The sequence below is a fragment of the Moschus berezovskii genome, chromosome 13 (genome assembly GCF_049115385.1).
Source record: "Moschus berezovskii isolate FMDL1 chromosome 13, NW_MosBer_1.0, whole genome shotgun sequence".
Classification (NCBI taxonomy): domain Eukaryota; kingdom Metazoa; phylum Chordata; class Mammalia; order Artiodactyla; family Moschidae; genus Moschus; species Moschus berezovskii.
Window position 1 is genome coordinate 35113480 of NC_142472.1, and position 21293 is coordinate 35134772.

The following is a 21293-nucleotide window of genomic DNA, read 5'->3' on the forward strand; positions in this document are numbered from 1 at the left end:
GATTCACTTTTCAGTCTTGACTACAATTTCCCCTTCAATGAATGTTTTGTAAAATGTGACTTGTTTGCTGGGTCAATAAAAGACAAGGTGATGGAAAAATCAGATTTCATACTTTTAAGAACCATGCAGACTGTTGCTATGTGGGAAAGCCTTGTCTCAAGTACATCCGAGACTTGCTCTTTGGGGTAGAGAGCCCAGCCAGCTATGGGCTCAGGGTGTACTCTTCTTTGCAACTGAAGACCAGTTTCATTTTCTCCTAAAGCTTCTGAATATTAACATTTTTGATACTCTCTTGGAAGCAGTTCCCTTGCACACTCATGATGCAAAATAAATTGCATACAGCCTTAACTTTTCTTCCTGATCAATAGAAACAATCCTGTGGTTTTTGAGCTTTCCAAGAAGTGGCTTTAATACTCTGTTCAATGAAAGCTTCCTATATCAACCTCTTGAAAAATCAACAAAATTTTTCTAGGAAGAATTTTAGTTTGTGTTAAGGCATTTGCTTTTTGGCACTTTTAAACTGAAGTGAGAAATGTTTGTATTCTTAGAAGCTTTCATGACAGAAACATTTATCGTTGCTCTCTGAAGATAATGTCTTCATGCTTGCTTTGTGACTTTCACTTTGGGGTACAGAGTCAAGTTGAATCCAAAAGCGTGTTTGCTACCTTTGACTTTTGCAAGCAATGTTCATCCGAATGCCTATATCTCCCAGTCTTTAACAATCGTTATTTCAGGTGGAGGTGTGCTCCATTTTATTGAGAAGCCTTCTACAAATTGCCAGAGTTCCTTTTATGTGAACCTCGACATACATTACTAGTGTGGTTGTAAAATCTTTACAATCATGTTATCTGTCAGGATCTAAGAATGATATATGAACATTGTCAAGTAGAAGATACATCTTGCTGGAAAAAACTGTACTCTGTGGTTACCTGGCACATTTAAATCAGCAATACTTGTTTTAACTTAAGGAAAATAGTTTCTGTGTTTGATAAAAGCAAATTATATTTGAAAATTCTGTATAACATATTGTGAAAAGTTCTCTTATGATCCTGAAAAATTTAGTTTAATTGGCTATTATCAGATAAGGGACAAAAATCCAGTATGGCATCACCAGGAAGCATGTGAATAAAATCAACAGAAAAGTAATTGTACCAGTAATGGTCTCCCTTTTAGGATATTTGGTTTATTCTTTATACATCAAGGTTTTCATGTATTTCTCTTTTGTTGTTTATTAACTTTATCATGCTAAAGGTAAAGAAACATATGGCCCATACTTTCCTTTTGCTGTGTTCCATTTAAGAGAAGAAAAATGCAAGTGAAGAGTAGTATGTGATAATCCCGTCTAAAGAAACCATAAAGGTTTCTTTTTTTGATGCCGATTGGATGTTGCCTTATAAAGGGGGAAGGAGTAATTGCTTCATAATTAAATTTGCTCTTTCCAATACCACTGTCAATTTATTTATTTTTAAAATGATTTTAAAAGATACTAGAAACATTTATCTAGTACTTTCTTTTGAAAGACCCAGCCTGGATAATAAATCAAGTACCATACCAAACATTTCTTTCATTGCAGGTCTCAGGAACTCTAAGCTTTTTGTGTGTGGGGGGTATGTATGTGTATATGCTATTTTACTTTGATTTTGGGGAAAAACCAAGACCTCTGCTTAGAAAGCGGATGAGCCCAGATTCTAGAGGCAGATTACTTGGTTTCAAACCTTGGCTCTGCCACTGATTAGCTTTATGACCCAGGGCCATGCACATAATCTCTTGTTAACTCAGATTCTTTACTAAAATGAGATAATAGTGTTGCCTTTCCCATAGGGTTCGAGCAGTGCCAGGCAGAAGTGTTTACTATGTGAGTGTTCTCTCTTCTTATTATTTGCATGATGAATAGACAGTCTGTTCCACATAGCAAACATTTGATCATGCACACTTACCTGGTCAACTCATTTGTCATCTGCTCTCCAGGGGGCCACCATATTGCACAACAGAGAATACAATGTGAACGAAACCCCACTCAGGTCCAGTGTTGTGTTCTCTGAGAATAATGTCTTCTGGTCTATCGTAATTTGAAGGCCTTGATCCATCTGTTTGCATTTTATACCTGTCAATGTAGACTGTCAGCTTGTTGCATAACTTCTAAACTGCACTAAGAAGATGAATTTCTGCAATCCAGAAAAGGAGAGAAAAACATCCTTCTCCTGTAAAAGAAAACAAACCAAACAAACATTTCTATAAAGATGTGACCAAATTGGACTAAGCAATGTAGTCAGTTTGCTACTCTGTGGTTCGTCTAAAATAGGCAAATTATTCTGGGTAGACCTCACAGTACTGTGTGTGTTGCCAGGTGATGAAAAAGGCAGTGCTCTCAGGGAACTGGTATACCAGATATTTTAGTTCTATTATCATGGTAATGTTTACAGTGGATGTTGCCCAATAGATGTTAGTTTCAAAAATGTGTCTTTTATAAGACAAGGAGGGGAAGGATATTCTGTTTCTTGGACTTTTGGCAGGTGGTTTTGAATATGTGATCCAGAGTCACTCACTGTATTAGCATTTCAGAGCTCACTCTTGGACATCAATACCCAAGAGATATTGATACTCAGTTATACTGAATTTTAAGATATGGGGATTTGTGTTTATTTTTGTTTCAAAACAATAACCACCTGCTGCCTTGTCAGAGTTTTGTTTCTTCCAGTCAAAATAATACAGCTCTTAAAAATTTATTTTCTGTACTTTTGAGAAGCAGAGCGTTAGGAGAGAATGTTCTCTTCTATTTCTTTAGTTTTTGTTTGCTCTCCTAGTTGATTACCAAACCCCAGGGGTAATGGAATTTAATTCAATCATCATAAATGTAGCATGAGAACCATTTAGGAATTTTCTAGTCTGTAATCCAATCCTATCATCATCCTTTTCTGGCCAAAAAAGAGACTGTTGCCACAGAGAAGGCATCTGAAGTTCCTTTTTTCTAACTTCACATTGATAACTATCACTTGTAAAAATAAACTGTGTTCAAAAGATGAAGTGCTTCTTCTTATCTCCTCAAAGAATTGTGAAATTACTATGTGCAAATGTTTATAAAGACTTTAATTAGCACTTTAAGATTTCACATAGAGATCTGTAAATAGAAGACTGAAATTTAAAAAGTACTTTTGAAACCCTTGCTGTATACGATACTTTTAATTAAGGCCTAACACCTCATCCTGACTCTATTATTTCTAGGAACTTCTGTAACCCTTTACCCTAGTTTCTGCTATTCCTTTCTGTCTAGGATCTTCTTACTTTCCACTTTTACGACTGTCTTATTTTTATCACCTTGCCACTTTACCATGGACTTATATTTGAATATGTCCTTATCATCCATTTCAATAACACCTTTATATACCTTATGCCCTTGACTTTCTTCCATATTTTTCATTTTTTATGTATTTAATTAGATTTAATTTTGGTCTACAACCTGAATTTTTTACATCTTCCTCTCTTGGGTTGGCTTTCCCGGTGGCTCAGTGGTAAAGAATCTGCCTGACAATGCAGGGGATGCAGGTTCGATCCCTGGGTCAGGAAGATCCCCTGGAGAAGGAAATGACAACCCACTCCAGTATTCTGGCCTGAGAAATCTCATGGACAGAGGAGCCTGGTGTGATATTGTCCATGGGGTCACAAAGATTTGGAAATGACTTAGCCACTAAACAACAGACAGCAACTCTTGGATTGCTGGAGAAAGTCATGTTGATGTAGGTGCTTAAGAATTAAAAGAAAATAACCTTTGGTGAGCTCCCAGCAAATCCTGCTAGTCAGTCAGCTGTCATGATGCAGAGCCAGGGTCTTCATAGCTGCCATTCCCTAAATGTTTTGCTGTCTTCAGACAAGGAAACCAATCCATGTCCTCTTTTATTTTCACCAAGGTGAAAACTTTTATTCACACCATCTAAAAAAAGTCAACCTTATTTCCAACTCATATCCCTTCAGGTCAGGTATTTCCCCCCTTGCATTTTCTTTGTATTTTCACCTGTCATCTGAATCTTAATTTTTATAAAGTCTTAACAATGGAGAAAGAAGACTCATTTTTCTTCTCAAAGCCAGTGGCTTATACCATGCTCACAATGCATCCCTTTTGTAGAACTTCCTCTATTAATTATTTCCAGTTATTTCACATCTCCAAGAACTTTGTTTCCAATTTCTTTTTTTCCAATTAACATTTTTGTATCTTCTTTAAATTGCTGCTATGTTTCCTCTTCAGTAGCATTCTATGCCCACTAGCTCCGTTTTTAATCAATTGCTGATTCCATAAACACAATTTGATGTCTAACATTCCATTGAGAGAAATACTTTCCTGAAGTCACAATTTCCTAATTGCAATGATCTTATATTTAAAACAAATCACATATATTTACATGTTTATTTTCCATCTTCTCAAACAAGAATATAGACCCCTTTAAGATGAATAATTTATCTGTCTGGTTCCTCACTGTATCTCCAACATATCCTCTCTGGTGAACAGCTGACCTTCCATAACTATTCAGTGAGTGAAAAGGTAATCACCCCATCACCTCATTCAAGAGCCCCTTCTCAAACCAACTTTAATTTTCAGAGACCTCTGATAATAATTCTGCTCAATATTAACTGAGGCAACTTAATTTGATTGAGGCAACTTGTTCTTTAGGGATTATCTTCCTCATCCTTCATTTCCACCAAGATATCCAGTTGGCCCCCAATTTCTTAATCTGCAAACTCTCCTATGTATTTCTATTCTCATCCACTTTCATCTCAGCATTCTGAACTGGAAAAATTTTAGTAGCATATCCTAGCTTCCTTCCGTGCCTCTTGTTAAATCCATTCTGCCCTGAGCCACCAGTGTAATCTTCATCTGAAACAAAGTTGTGGCCACACAACTCTTAGCACTTTGTGACTTACACACTAGAATCATAGGAGATCCATGACTTGGCTCTAATTGGTCTTCATTGTCTTATCTCTGAAAAATTTCTTACATGAAATTTATGTCCCTTTGCGTGTTAGAACTTGACCATAAAGAAGGCTGAGCACCGAAGAACTGATGCTTTCAAATTGTGGTGATGAAGATCTTGAGAGTCCCTTGGACAGCAAGGGGATCCAACCAGTCAATCCTAAAGGAAATCAACCCTGAATATTCATTGGAAGGACTGATGCTGAAGCTGAAGCTCCAATCCTTTGGCCATTTGATTTGAACAGTTGACTCACTGGAAAAGACCCTGATGTTGGGAAAGACTGAGGGCAGGAAGAGAAGGATGCAACAGAGGTTGAGATGGATGGATGGCATCAGTGACTCAATGGACATGAGTTTGAACAAAGTCCGGGAGATGGTGATGGATAGGGAATCCTGGAGGGCTGCAGTCCATGGGGTCACAGGGTCATACACGACTTAGCGACTGAACAACAAAACATTTTTCAAGTATACTCCATGGGTTTTTATTAATATAAATCAAGATAAATGTCTTCTTAATTCAGTTCTCCTGAAATTTCTGCTTCCATAAGCTATCTAGCTCATATGTTAGAATTTAATTCACATGTTACCCTCTTTCCATAAGCTCTGTCAAGAGCTCCCCAAATGGAAGTGACCTCTTCCACCTCTAAATCCTCATAACATTTTGTACTTGTTTCATGGTGCAACTCATATTATGTATCTATTAAACACATTTTTATGTATTTTTCTCTTGTTTACAAAACTATACATTGAGTACAGGCATATAGTTTTTGTATATTTTCTATTTCATTAGTACTTAGCACAGCGTCCTTTCCTTCCAGCTTTACTGAGGTATAATTGCATACAATGAAATCCATTTTAAGTGGAGTCTGATGAATTTTGGCAGTTACTGGGTTGGCCAAAAGGTTAATTCAGGTTTTTCCTTAAGATCTTATGAAAAATCAGGATAAACCTTTTGCCCAACTCAATATATACAGTTATCATGCCATAAGCAAGAAACAGAATATTTCTAATACTATAAAAATTTCATCATGCATCTTTGAAATCTGTTCTCCTTTAATCTGTAGCCTTAGGTGATTACAGATATTTCTGGAACCATAGTTTGCTTTTTTAGAATTTATATGAATAGAATAATGTAAATTGCTTTTATGTTTGATTGCTTTCATTTTGCATAGCTTTCCACCTATGATGTTTCATATTTTAGTTGATTTTATGTATTAATAGTCCATTGTATTGCTGAGTATGAATAGACCACCATGTTTATACATTCAGAAGCTGGTGGATATATATATATATTTTTCAGCTTTTGGGTATTACAGATAAAGCTGCTATGAACATTTATGCACAAGCTTTGTTATGAACATGTGCATTCATTTCTGTTAGCTAAATCATATTGTAGATATATATCTAGCATTTATAGAAATTTTAAGAACATTTTCAGAAGTTGTGGAGTAGGCTTAATAGAGTATGGGGGTCTAGGGGCAAAACGGATGTGCCATTTAACTTCTACAATGAAAAGGCACGAGGAGGGGCAGGAAGCTGAAGGTAGTCAGTACAGTTCAGTTCAGTTCAGTTCAGTCGCTCAGTCGTGTCCGACTCTTTGTGACCCCATGAATTGCAGCACGCCAGGCCCCCTTGTCCATCACCAACTCCCGGAGTTTACCCAAACTCATGTCCATCGAGTCAGTGATGCCATCCAGCCATCTCATCCTCTGTGATCCCCTTCTTATCCTGCTCCCAATCCCTCCCAGCATCAGGGTCTTTTCTAATGAGTCAACTCTTCACATGAGGTGGCCAAAGTATTGGAGTTTCAGCTTCAGCATCAGTCCTTCCAGTGAACACCCAGGACTGATCTCCTGTAGTCAGTCCAGTAAGTCATAATTCCTTGCTTAGTTCTTAGACCTGAGGCAATTTTCGGATCTGGAACCACTGAATAAAGGGTGACCTCAGTCCTAGGAGAAAGGTCACAGCAACTCCCTGGCAATTGCATATTGTAATGACTTCACTGTGCCTCCCCAGAAGAACCTGTATCATTTGCTCAGATGACTACACACTCAGGAGAGGGAAATGCTCAGATATTTCAAGGACTATTGGACACAAGTAAGTTGAATTTGATGCTTGGAGAACCAGAGCATCATGATGGCTCCCCTGCTAGAATGCTGGTTTATGTTACATAATAAATGGAGTTCTAAAATCTACTTTCTAATGGGTCCATTGGTTCTACTGGTCTACTCTGTGGTCATTTACCAAATGTATAGTAGGATGAAAATTCTCATAGTTGGGATAATTCTTTCATTGAGTATTTGGTCTATTTGGTAAGAGATCATATACTGAGGACAGCCTAATAGGAACCTCTGAATCTTCCCTGGCCACTATATTCTGGGGCAAGGGTAGAGTGAGCACAGCAGAGATAGTGGGGTGGTGCTCCCTTGTCATTTCCTTATCTCCTTTTGATTTGTCAGTCTGGCCTCTTCACATACTGATGGACCTGGAGAATAACTTTAGATCACTGCAAGCTCATACATATAGTAGCCCTGTTTTCAGCCGTTGTGTCCGAAGTTTCATTTGTTACTAAAAGAGATATAGAAAGCCTCAGTTAAATGACACTGGGCCATTAATTTTGTGAATGTGGTTTTTTTCTGTATTCTAATCAGAGAAGAAGATCAGAAATAGTTCATAGTTTTATGGAATGGACAAATATTTATGAATATGTTTGCCCTACCTAGGGCTTTGTTAACTCATTCCTTCTCTCATAATCAGGTATGAAAGGATCAGGAGCCCACAGAATATCATATGCATCCATCACACCAATGATATTATGTTGATTGGGCAGGATGAACAAGAAGAGGCTAATATGCTACAGGCTCAGGATCCTACATCAGGATCCATTCTTTCTCCTTTTCTCTTGGTCTCAACAGAAGTCTTTTCTTTAACGCTAATTCATTTATTTACCTACTCAAAAATCTTGTGCTATTGATTATACTTTCTTTGTCTTTTATATTTAACATCCTCTCAAATAGCTCTTTCTTATCAATTTTTGATGCTCTCCATGGAAACAAAACCTGACAACCCTTCCTTTATCCCAAATTTCCATCTATACTTGTTTCTATTCCTTTATCTTATTCCACATTATAATTAAAATTTTCCAATTTAGTTTTAATAACCATTATGTAACAATTTGATATTACAGTTCAGCTTTGCAATCCTCTTGAGCTCTGGATTCTTATAACTAACTGCCTACTTAATATTTTTACTTGGATAATTCAAAGTTACCACAAACTCAGCTTATTTAGATTCAAAGTCATTCTCTACTTGCTAATTCTAGTCTTTTCCCTCAGTGGTCCTTGACTCAACAGCTCCAGAACCCCAAGAATTAACTTTACCTTTTCCCTTTCTCTTATTCTCAATGTCTGATTTACCACTGAAGTGAACTGTTAGTCACTCAGTCGTGTCCAACTCTTTGTGATCTCATAGACTGCAGCCCACCAGGCTCCTCTATCCATGGGATTCTCCAGACAAGAATACTGAAGTGGATTGCCATTCTCTTTTCCATGGGATCTTCCTGACCCAGGGATTGAACCCGGGTCTCCCATATTATAGGCAGATTCTTTATCATCTGAGCCACTGGGAAGCCTGGTCTACCACTAGGAAAGGTTTTTCCTCCTGATGCTTTTCGGTGTGTCCCTTTTTCTTCTCTACTGCCTCTGTCCTTGTTCAAGCTACCACACTCTCTCCTGGAATACTGTATCACTTTCTAACAGACTTTCCCTTAGAGTCAATTGTCTTCTTCCAGTCTTTACTCCATAGTCAGAGTAATAATTTTTTTCTCCAAAGAGAAACCTGATCAAGTCACACCTTCTGTATAACACTTTAGTAAAATAAAACCCCAATGTTTAATGTGGCCAAACATACCCGCCATTGTCTGTCCTTACTTTTCTCCATGTTGCACTTTAATTTTACACAATTCCCTCAGACCATGCCCCTCACGTAGGGAGCTCTTACCTTTCAGTCACCAGACATGCAGGAAGGACTTCTCTGGCCATCAACAGTCATTTATGTCTCCTTAGTCAATGCTTTTTATACGTGTACTTCATTCTGCTCTCTCATTTATGAAACATTTAACTAGAAATCAAACGTAAAATTACATAATCCGATTTCATAGTATTGCTGTAAATATTGATTGAGCTAATATTTTAAATAGCTCAATAATATTTTAATTAGCCTAATCATTACTTATAACAATCCTATAAAATAGATACCTTAAAATATTTCCATTTTATATATCAGCAAACTGAGGACCTTGAGGTTGGGTAATTTTCCCAGGGTCACATAGTCTCTAATAGAAGGGATCAGTCTCAGGCATCAGACTCCGGAGTTCATGCTTTATGGACCTTACTTATGCTGTTTCTCTCCCTTGGTGACATTTTTCAGTCACAATTTACATTTATTTGTGTGAATGTCTGTTTTCCCATTTTAAGAATAGCAATCTGTATAACTCATTATTATGGTACATAATACAACTAGAAATGAAAGAATGAAAACTGAATGAATAAAATATTAAACTATTCGTATAAATCTATATTTTAGATATTAACTTCCTCTCATATGCATCCTGTACTTTGGAGTTTCATATTGCTATTTTAAATTATTTCACCAAAAATCTGTATCAGCTCTGGCAGAGGTTTTTGAAGTAGGTAATGAATATTTTCATGGCCTAACAAGTTAAAAAATGGAGAGTCTTAAGTAGAGAGATCAGCATGTCAGAAATGTTAGAGAATATTCATTTTTCACTCACGTTGAAAGTTTCATGAACCAGAAAGTTTCATGATGTTCCATTTCCGTTCCTCAGATTAATTATGAATTCAAATTCCTTGTCAAGCTAAAGTCAAGGAATAGTAAAAGAAGGGAACATTTTTCTGATTATGAAATAACACATGTTCATTACATGGAGTTTTAGAAATATAGAAGATTTTTAAGAAGATATTAAGAATCAATTACTGCTAAATCTGCCAAGAAAAGAAAAGTGAGAATATTTTAGTGCATAAATCATTTAAGACTTCTATGCACATATAGATATAGAAATCATATTTGTACATATATTTATGTCAAATACAGAGGAATACATATACATATGTGTGTATGAGTATGTATACTTTCAAAATTAGCATGTTACTTTATATGAATGCTTATTTAATCTTATATAAGAAGCAGTAGTGGAGAAGACTCTTGAGAGTCCCTTGGACAGCAAGGAGATCAAATCAGTCAATCCTAAAGGAAATAAGCCTTGAATAGTCATTGGAAGGACTGATGCTGAAGCCAAAGCAGCAATACTTCGACTACCTGATGCGAAGAGCTGACTCATTGGAAAAGACCCTGATGCTGGGAAAGATTGAGGTCAGGAAGTGAAGGGGACAACAGAGGATGAGATGGTTGGATGGCATCACCACCAACTCAATGGACATGAGTTTGAGCAAACTCTGGGAGATGGTGAAGGACGGGGAAGCCTGGTGTATTGCAGTCCCATGGGGTCACAAAGAGTTGACACAACTGAACAATGACAACAAGAACCAAATTTCACTATTATTGTTTTTCAAAAACAAGATATTTATTTAATGTCTTGATAATATTCATCCTATGGATAAGCCATAACTCATTTTGCAACTTGTTCTTATTTTCAGTATTTCTAAAAAAAATAACTCAATGTTTTGTTAAGTATAGATGACTATCCACATCTCTAAAATTTTTCTCATAATTGAGTGTCCAAAGTGGAGAGGCTAGATCTTAGATATTTTCACCAGAAAAAAGAAATAATAATTGTGTGAGGTGATGAAGGTGTTAGCTAATGCAACAGTGGTAATAATATTGCAATACAACATGTGTACTAAATAAGCATGTTGTACACTTCAAAGTTACATAATGCTGTATGGCAGTTATATCTTCATCTTAAAAGTCGATTTAAATTTCTTGATTCATGTTGCCAGACTGCTTCCAGAATGATTGTACATAATTACACCAAAGCATTTAGGGGTACCTATTTTATGATACCTTTATTAACTTTAAATATTGCTCCTGGAAACAATTTTTGATGATCAGAAACTTTGCCAACGCTGTGTCAATGAGTCTTTGAGAAACAGACATTCTCATATTTTGTGAATATGTGTAAAAATTGATACAAGTTATATGGAGGTTGAGTCATATCCTCGCCACAAAATATCTCCATTCCAACCCTCAGAACCTGGGAATATATTATCCCCCAAGGTATAAGGGACTTTGCAAGTGTCATCAGTTAAGGATTTTGAGGTGAGATGATTCTGGAGTACTCAAGTGGACTCAGTGTAAACATAAGGGCCCCTATAAGAGAAAGGCAGAAAGATCCAAATCAGAAAGAGATGAGATGACGGAAGCAGAGATCAGAGAGAAGAGAAGATGCTACGATGCTGGCTTTGAAGATGAAAGAAGAGACTCTGAGTCTAAATGTGAGTGTCTTCTATAAGATGGAAAAGACAAGCAAACAGGTATTCCTCGGGGCTTCCAAAAAGAACCAGCCCTGCTGACACTTTTATCTTAGTCCAGTGAAATTGATTTCAGACCTCCAACAACCAAAACTGTGAGACAGAATGTCACTGTTGTTTTAAGCCACTGTCTGGTAATTTGTTAAAGGAGCAAGAGGATGCTGATATACATGATATAAAGACATTTGAAGGGGAAAGCTTGTGACTTAAATGTATTTAACTAGTAAGGTGCTTTTAATAGATGAAATAGAAAAATAGGAAGTCAAGGACTCAGGAAATATGCTTATTTATAGCAATTTGATTAACCAAAACTCTTTTTAGGTAGTTTTAATGAAGACTATAACTTTGTTTTATAACACCCTTCCATGCTACTGAAATTTTATAATCAATTTTTTGGTTGACTATGTCTTCAAGTAATTTTTTCAGAAAGCACATCTGGATGTTATTCTTGAGTTTTTGTGTATCTAGAAAGATATGTTTATTGCTATAGTACATATGCATTAGCTTGACTTATTTTAAATTTTTAGGCCAAAATATTTTGTTCTTAAACATAACTTTAAAGTTTTCATGTTAAACAATAAGGAATACAAATCAATAAGCTTTGTGTTAAACCTCAGATATTTAGAAAAGATTCAAAAAAAGAGCTAAACATAAAATAGTTCAGAATAGGGTTAGTTAGAGCTATGGTCAGGTAAAAAGTGAAATCAATCAAATGGAGAGACTTTTTGCCATATCCAGTTTTTAGAAGAGAATAAAACAAAAATAAGACTATTATGAAAATATGTGAGAGAGAGAGGGAAGACTAACATTAATAAAAATATTTTTACAATTGCTATTAAAACTTTGCATTTTTTAAAAATGGACAATATATATAAGTAGAACTATAAGGCTCAAACTTCTCAGGACTCCTTTAAACACTTAAAATGTATTGAGGAACCAAAAGCACCTTAGTTAATGTTTGTCATATCTGTTAATATTTATCATCTTAGAAATTAAAATTAGGGATTTTTTGAATTCGAAATTGTTTTCTTTTTTTGCTAATGTATAGTTGACTTAGGACTAGAAATATTTAAAGTACACAGGAGTGAGGGTACTACATGGGCTCTTCTGTCCATTTGTTCTGGTCCTTAGTGTTTCAGAGGAAGAGTAAGATTATCACTATTTTCATTTTATTAAATCTGTAGTTATTTTCAAACAGTTTAAAATCACCTATTTTTTTTTTTTTAATTCTTAAAAGGATATGGTAGTGGTGGACTTCACTGGTAAATTTAATTATTGGCCCCAGATCTTTCTCCCTTTCTGTTCCCAAACTCTTTCCCTTGAACTTTGCAGTTCCTGCTGCCAGTAGGGTGGATGCATTCCCTAGCCCTTGTCTTTGGTCTTCACTAGCTGGCTCGCCCTCCAGCCTCATTTTATTACTTCTCATTTGCCCTGGTCCAGCCACATGCACCTGGCCTCCAAATAACATTTCCTTTGCCTCAAAGGTCAATCCCCTCTCTTGAACTTGGATGCATTCTCTTCATCCTCCAAGCCGCTGTGTTAAGGAAGTCTTCCCTGATTCCCAGACAAAATTTTACTGCTCAGCAGCCATTCATTGCCTTTCAATCTCATTAAGCCAATTGATGAGACACAAGACTATGTTCAACTGTTATTGGAGTCATAATCCATTCAACAGATATTTATTGTGAACCTGATATAATGTCCTTTCTAGATATAATGATCTTTCTAGAAATATCTCTTTTATTATGACATCAACTTCTCACCTAACATGTGGCCTGGTTCCACATGCCAGAGGCAGAATTCCCCCACTCACTTTCCAGAGTCTGTGATTATTCCAAACTCCACCCTCAAGTTCTTTAGGCCAGAAAGACTGTGGCTTTTTTAAAATCAGAGTTTTAGATGTCCTTCACCTTAATTAAGACCTATATTTGTCTACATTTAAATCACACTTTCAATCAGATTAATTGATTCTGAAATACTTTGAACATGTTTCCTTTGTAATTGCAAAAAGAGGCACATTTCTGCAGAGAGTAATAGTAAGTAGGGGTTTCCCAAGTAGAGCTAGTGGTAAAGAACCCACCTGCTGGAGACATAAGAGATGCAGTTTCAATCCCTGGGTTGGGAAGATCACCTGGAGAAGGGCATGGCAACCAACTCCAGTATTGTTGCTGGAGAATCCCATGGACAAAGGAGACTGGTGGGCTATGGTCCATAGGGTTGCAAAGAGTTGGACATGACTGAAGTGACTTAGCATGCAGTTTGTAGGAAGCAAAGACACGGGAACTTGAAACTGCAGCCAACAGCACTGTGACCTTAGGCAAATCCCCTCTTTTGTCTGAGAGATGATTTCCTCATTTGGAACACAAAGTATCAACCTCAAATTTCTTTTAACATTTATATCTCTAAAAATTTTAAAGTTCTGTGGTTTTCATGATGAGATGAAAGTTGGAGGGAAGATTCCTTCTTTCCATTTTCTTTTAAAAACTGTATTGAGGTATAATTTATGCACAATAAACTGCATAGATTTAAACTGAATAATTTTATATGCTTTGATTTGTGTATACCCGTGGAAAACCATCATCACAGTCTAGATAGTGAACGTATCCATTGTTCCCCATTGTCCCATTGTGATCATGGTCTTCCCTTCAGCTCCTCCTCTGAAAGGAGGAAACCACTCATGAGAAAGCCACTCATCTGCTTTTAATCTCTATACATTACTATGTGGAATGGAAATTCACTCCAGTAGTCTTGCCTGGAGAATCCTATGGACAGAGGAACCTGGCGGGTTACAGTCCATGGGGTTGCAAACAGTCCAACATGACTAAGTGACTAACACATACACACAGTGTCACCTCATGGTTTTGACTTACAGAACCCTAACAACTAATGATATTGAGTCAATTTTCATGGGATTCTTTGCCATTTATATATATTCTCTGGTGCAGTGTCTTTCAATGTTTGCCTGCTTTTTATTGGATTGTTTGATTTTATTATTGGGTTTTCAGAGTTTTTTAAAAAATACATCCTGGATGCAAATGCTGTACCAGATATATTAGCAGGGTCTTTTAAAGAGCAGAAATTATGTGGACCCTAAATTTCTGACCCACATAAATATAAGGTACCATAAAATGGTGGTGGTTTAAAGTCACTAGGTTTTAGGGTAGTTTATTACATAGTAGTATATTATCAGAACATTCACCATGAAATCTTTAATCACCAAGGAATAAAGAAGGAGAGGAGCAGAAATGAGTCAGGAAGCAGATACAATGATTCAATCTGCTTTTGCCCCACCCAGTGGCTCTGTTTTCACTTTTCTGGCAAGCACAGGCATGCATGTTAAGTCACTTCAGTCATGTCCAACTCTTTGCAACCCTATGGACTGTAGCCTGCAGGCTCCTCTGTTCACTGGATTCTCCAGAAAGAATATTGGAGTGGGTTGCCATGCCCTGCTCCAGGTGATCTTCCCAACCCAGGGATCAGACTAGCATCTCTTACATCTTCTGCATTGGCAGGCAGGTTCTTTATCTCTATTGCCATCTGGGAAGCTCTCTGGGAAGCTGAACCTCTCCTTGAATTCTATAATTTCAAGTCCTGATAAAAGAGAAGGAAATTCATTAGGACTGACTCCAATTATTCTTTTTTAAAGCCTAATAGCATTCCACTGTCGGAGAAGGCAATGGCAAGCCACTCTAGTACTCTTGCCTGGAAAATCCCATGGATGGAGGAGCCTGGTAGGCTGCAGTCCGTGGGGTCACTGAGGGTCGGACACGACTGAGTGACTTCACTTTCACTTTTCACTTTCACACATTGGAGAAGGAAATGGCAACCCACTCCAGTGTTCTTGCCTGGAGAATCCCAGGAATGGGGGAGCCTGGTGGGCTTCTGTCTATGGGGTCACACAGAGTCAGACACGACTGAAGTGACTTAGCAGCAGCAGCAGCAGCATTCCATTGTATACATGTACCACAATTTCCATATCCATTCATCTGTTGATGGACATCTAGGCTGCTTCTATGTTCTAGCTATTGTAAAAAAGTGCTGCAATGAACATTGGGGGGAAGGAACCTACAGCCTATGGAAGGAGGTGGGAGGGGGGTTCAAGATGGGGAACACATGTACACCTGGGGCAGATTCATGTCAATGTATGGCAAAACCAATACAATAATGTAAAGTAATTAGCCTCCAATTAAAATAAATAAATTTTAAAAAAAGAAAAATAAAAAAGAGAAAGACAAATATTGTATATTAAATGCATATGTATGGAATCTAGAAAGATGGTACTGATGAACCTATTTCCAGGGCAGTACGGAGACGCAGGCATGGAGAACGGACGTGTGGACACAGTGTGGGAGGGAGAAGGCAGGACAAATTGAGAGAGTGGTAACATACAATGGAATGTCACTCAGCTTTAAAAAAGAATACATTTGAGTCAGGCCTAATGAATTTCCTTCTCTTTTATCGGGACCTGAAATTATAGACTTCAAGGAGAGAGTGAGTTTCTGAGAGGGCTTTCCCAGTGGCTCAAGTGGTAAAGAATCTTCCTGTAATGCAGGAGACTCAGGAAATGGGGGTTTAATCCCTGAGTTGAGAAGATTCCCCCACAGGAGGAAATGGCAACTCACTCCAGCTTTCTGGCTTGGAGAATCACATGGACAGAGGAGCCTGGTGGGCTACAGTCCATGGGGTCATAAAGAGTCGGACATGACTGAGCATGCACGCATGACCTGACCTGATGACCAGTATTGCACATTTCTGTATGCCTAGTGCTGAGGCCTCAGTGGGGCTCAAGTTTTAGCGTCTGCTCATAGGAAGCTTGGAGAAGGCAATGGCAAGCCACTCCAGTACTCTTGCCTAGAAAATCTCATGGACAGGGGAACCTGGTAGGCTGCAGTCCATGGGGTCGCTACTAGTCGGACACAACTGAGCGACTTCACTTTCACGCATTGGAGAAGGAAATGGCAACCCACTCCAGTGTTCTTGCCTGGAGAATCCCAGGGACGGAGGAGCCTGGTGGGCTGCCATCTATGGGGTCACACAGAGTCGGACACGACTGAAGTGACTTAGCAGCAGCAGCAGCAGCATAGGAAGCTTGTAGAAAGTGATGTCATTGCTTCTCTGGGCAGCAGTGGGTATTGGTTCTTCCTGAAATATCCTTTGTATCAATCTGGACAATGCTTGGGTCTGACCATAAAATATTTCCAGTGAACATATACCACTTCTTAAGTGCATGTCTGAGGGCTACAGAGGTTCTTCCAGTCTGAGGCAGGCATCTCAGGCACCCTCTGCAGGAAATTACACCTTGTTCTTCCACAGAAATAAGTGGGAGGAGTGTTAATTTTCTGTATAAGCAGCATTCTCAGACTGCAGTTGATGGACAGTTACTTTTCTCAGTAGGCATACCTTTGGTTCCTCAAGATGATAGGTTTGGAAGTCCTAAAATAACTTCTTCCTTTTCTGAATGTGAAATTTGAAAGGGAATGCTTTGGTGGATTTCCTGCATTAAATGGTACCCAAACATTTGCAGACACAATATAATTAGAGTATTGCTTGATATTTATAGGGTGTGGATTGTCAAGACCTAGGGCAATTCAAAATGTGGGAAAAAAAGCAACAAAATACACAAGTGAAAAAGGAATTGGGAACAAAATTGTTAATAAAGTTCCTTTTGCTTCTAAATGCATGGTGCAATGTCACAAAAGAAAATGGAGATACCTAAGTAGAATAAAATTCCAAGGGACTTCTGTTCTGAAGTACCAAAGCTACACATAATGGCAAGGACAGTTCTCAAAACCCATATAGACTGTCATTAGTGAAAGGTCAGAGTCTTTCTCTCTTAAGCTGAAATAGGCTTGTGCTAATGCTAAGTAATTTTGTTTGCAGTTGTTTTTAAAAATAATCTTGGGCTCAACAAAGGAAATGCCATAGCTGTGACAATTAAATTATTTGAAGAATCTAAAATGTCTTACATTATGTAAGTCTGCAATTAAAATTACTTGAGGCACTTTTAGTTATAATAGTAGGACACATTCATTGTTATTAATCTTGAAAACACATGTAAACAAACATTGACTATCAGCTGTTAATATTTTGTCATATTGGTTTTTAGTCTTTTGTGTTTGTTTTCATGCATTTGCCTCAATTATTTAAGGAACAAAAAATTAGATTCAAGTTATAAAATACAGCAAAATGGTAGTGTTCAATAGAAGAAAGTGCTCCTTCATCCTGATAATCACTGCCAACAGTTTGTTGCCAAGTTCCACTCTTTTTTCTATGCATATATATTAACCAAAAGTGGGATTTTAGTGTACATTCTTCTTTATCTGTTTGTCTGATCACATATTAATTTTGTAAAATATTCTTTTATATCATTTTTTATGAAATGGACTTAGTGATTGAATTACTCAAACTCATTAATATTTAGGTTGTTTTTAATGTTAACGATCATCATGATTAGATAAGTATTTATATGTATCCTTAGGATAAATTTCCAGAAGGGGAATGTTGGATCAAATATTTTCTGTTCTTTTACGATTTCTCTTGAGATAAAAACAAAATTGTCCTCCAGGTGAGATACAAATTTAGTTTCTTATCGGCAGAGTGTGAGAAAGTGTCTTACCCTTATGGTTGTCTATGTTGACTATTATTTTTTAATCTTCTCTAATCTGATCCTAAGAGGATCTAATTATTATAATTTACATTTCTTTAACTGCTGAGTGGATGTGAGCATACAATTTCCAGTTTAGAGGAAACAGTGAATCGAATGGTATAGTCCTCGGGGTTTAACTGAGTGAGTGACTCTCATCAGAGTGACTCCAAGTGGGAAAGCTGCTGAAGATGAAGTGAGAAGTGTGGCACTGCCTCCTCCACAGAGCCCATGCTGACAGCCTAAGTCCACAAAAAGTGACAGCAGGTTGAGAGATGCTGGGAGCAAAGACAGAAGCAATGGAGACCCTTGTGGAGTCATGTTTCTTTATCACTGGGGAGAGTTTTGTAGCTTGGGGGTCTCTAAGGTCTTTACCTTTGACTTCCCATCTGACTTGAAGATGGGACCACCTCTTTGAATGCCTTTCTTCTTTCTGTAGAAGTTTTTGGAACCAATCCATTTTAGAGAGTTGGTCTACACACCTGGACTTCATTTTGAATGACTATCCTCTCTTCTCTGCTGACTTTAGTCCCAGGAAGCCCATTAGAACTGTCTGTGAAAATTTCATGACCATTCATACCTCTCTCCCCTCTCCATCCCCTCGCAAATTAAGTTAGAATCTCTGGGCAGTGGGACCTGGACACAGTGTTGCCTTATTTAAAGCTTCAGATATGACACTAATGTGCCTCCAGGCTAAAAAAAGAAACCCACTGGATTAGTTTATTTCCACCCTTCATTTGGAAAGCAAATTTGGAAGACTCAGCAGTGGCCATAGAACTGGAAAAGGTCAATTTTCATTGCAATCCCAAAGAAAGGCAATGCCAAAGGCTGTTCAAACTACTGCACAATTGTACTCATCTCACACGCTAACAAAATAATGCTCAAAATTCTTGAAGCCAGGCTTCAACAGTACATGAATTCTGAACTTTCAGGATTTAGAAAGGCAGAGGAAGCTAGATTTAGAAAAGGCAGAGGAATCAGAGATCAAATTGCCAACATCTGTAGGATCATTGAAAAAGGAAGAGGTTACCAGAAAAACATCTACTCCTGCTTTATTGATTACACCAAAGCCTTTGACTGTGTAGATCACAACAAACTTTGAAAAATTCTTCAAGAGATGGGAATGCCAGACCACCTTACCTGCCTCCGGAGAAATCTGTATGCAGGTCAAGAAGCAAAAGTTAGAATCGGACATAGAACAAGAGATTGGTTCCACACTGGGAAAAGAGCACATCAAAGCAGTATATTCTCACCCTGCTTATTTAACTTATATATGGAGTAAATCATGCTAAATGCCAGGCTGGATGAAGCACAAGCTGGAGTCAAGTTTGCCAGGAGAAATATCAATAACCTCAGATATGCAGATGACACCACTCTTATGGCAGAAAGCAAAGAACTAAAGAGCCTTTTGATGAAAGTGAAAAAGTTGGCTTAAAACTCAACATTCAAAAAATGAATATCATGGCCTCCAGTCTCATCACTTAATGGCAAATAGATGGAGGAACAATGGAAACAGTGAGACACTTTGTTTTCTGGGACTCCAAAATCACTGCAGATGGTGACTGCAGCCATGAAATTAAAAGATACTTGGAAGAAAAGCTATGGCCAACTTAGGCAACATATTAAAAAGCAGAGCCATTACTTTGCCAACAAAGATCTGTCTAGTCAAAGCTATGGTTTTTCCAGTAGTCATGTATGGATGTGAGGTTTGGAGTATAAAGACAGCTGAACACCAAAGAATTGATGCTTTTGAACTGTGGTGTTGCAGAAGACTCTTGAGAGTTCCTTGGACTGCAAGGAGTTCCAACCAGTCAATTCTAAAATAAATCAGTCCTGAATATTCACTAGAAGGACTGATGCTGAAACTGAAACTCCAATACTTTGGCTACCTGATGTGAAGAACTGACTCATTGGAAAAGACCCTGAGGCTGGGAAAGACTGAAGGCAGGAGAAGGGAATGACAGAGGATGAGATGGTTGGATGACATCAACAATTTGATGGACATGAGTTTGAGTAAGCTCTGGGAGTTGGTGATGGACAGGGAATCCTGGCATGCTGTAGTCCATGGGGTCACAAAGAGTCGGAAACGACTGAGCAACTGAACTGAACTGATTCTTCATATATTACAAGAAACACTTATATATATATAATTTTCCTGCTGCTGCTGCTAAGTCACTTCAGTCGTGTCCGACTCTGTGCAATTCCATAGACAGCAGCCCACCAGGTTCCCCCGTCCCTGGGATTCTCCAGTCAAGAACAGTGGAGTGGGTTGCCATTTCCTTCTCCAATGCATGAAAGGGAAAAGGGAAAGTGAAGTTGCTCAGTCATGTCCGACTCTTCATGACCCCATGGACTGCAGCCTACTAGACTCCTCCGTCCATGGGATTTTCCAGGCAAGAGTACTGGAGTGGGTCGCCAGTGCCTTCTCCGATAATTTTCCTAGCCAGCTCTAATTTGGATTTTACTGAGAAGAATCAGAACAATGAAGTGATGAACAATATGCAGTTTTACTACCTAGGTGCATGTAAGCCTAATGAGTATCACAACGATGCTTCTTGTTAAATCAGCAGTCTCTCCTGTAAGGGAGAGTTCAGTAGTTCTATGCCAAGAATCAATTTCATATTGATTCAAATATATATTAGTACCAGCAAATAAATCATTCCCTTAACTTCAAGGATGTGAGTCTAGAAGTTCAGCCAGGGGACTAGAAATAGTTACAGCAGCCTATGAGCCTAGAGAAACTGCCTTATCTGAAGTCCAGGAGCTCTGACATCTGGCAACCAGACCACAATCCCAGGTCTGTCTTTATTTCCTGGGTATAGAAACCACCAAATCACACTGGCTAGCTGGACCCATGGTTCCCACTAAGGCTTCTTTTAAATCTTTCTCTCTTTAGGTTGACTTTGATGTAGGATTTTATAATTTCCTTTTTTTTTTTTTTCAGCTCCCAAAATTTATTTTATTTTTTCAAAAACAATTTTAGGAATCTTTACTTAAAAACAACCTTATCTTAAAATGGAGTAACTTTGGTTTTACGAGCAGCAAGTAAAGTACAGAAGCAAAAATACATTACAGGAGCATTAAGTTCTACATTAGGTCACAGCATCTAATCTGAAATCACACCCATAATATCATTTTTCAGGATATCTGGGAAATTGTTATTTCCCAGGATGTCTGA